Genomic DNA, 885 nt, shown 5'->3' on the forward strand with positions numbered 1-885 from the left:
TCTGATTGGTGCTCTAACTTGGCAAAATGTGGCAGAAACAGTATCAGCCTTCTGATCTACCCTCACTACATCAGATCCATCAGGGGGTCTAGTCTGGGGGTCCTCTCCCAGGAAACTGATGTGTTTAGAGGAGTCATGTATTTTTCTGTCAKTAGGAACAAGGCTGGCTGCTTGAAGAGTCCTGAAGCATCAGTTTTTCAGGTCAGTGTGTCAGAAGGTCTGACTCTGAGTTAAATAAAGAGTCCAGTTCTTCTCTGTGAGAACATCTGTGTGTCGTCTGAACTGTTTCCTCTTTCATCTGATTCATCTACAGCTCACAGCTTGTACTGAAGTCAGAAGAAAAAAKGCTCAGAGCTGAAGATTTAAATRACATAAGCTATTAGCAAAGAGAGCTTCTCACGTGCTTCTAAAGACAGGAAAGCCTTTAGCTAGCAGAAACCTGCTGCTAACATCATCCCATTAAACAGAAAGAATCAAGGACACAAACCTGCTGTGTGCAGCTGATGGTTGACTGTAAACAGCTTGTGTTTGTCTCTTCTGATCAGCAGATCTTCTCTTCTTCCTCTGTTCTGACCTGCCGTCTCCACGTAGAGCTGCTGCAGCTCCTTACAGCTCTGAGTGACTCTCTGTCCAGCAGAGGACAGGGAGTTAGCTGCTGCTGGCAGCAAAACAAGTCTGAACGGAACTTATTAGCAATGAGGTATATTTCTATATTGTGTTTATACCTCATTGCTTATTAGCTTTCAGTGAAGGGGGGAAGCCACTTCCGTTAGTGGCTAGCCTTCAAAATAAGAGCTCCGACTGAACTGCACTTCAGCGCTATGTAGGAAGCAGGTCACTCCAAGCTCTTATTTTGAAGGCCAGCCAGCAGACACTACCGGAAGT

Source organism: Austrofundulus limnaeus, unplaced genomic scaffold, assembly GCF_001266775.1.
Source record: "Austrofundulus limnaeus strain Quisiro unplaced genomic scaffold, Austrofundulus_limnaeus-1.0 Scaffold449, whole genome shotgun sequence".
Classification (NCBI taxonomy): domain Eukaryota; kingdom Metazoa; phylum Chordata; class Actinopteri; order Cyprinodontiformes; family Rivulidae; genus Austrofundulus; species Austrofundulus limnaeus.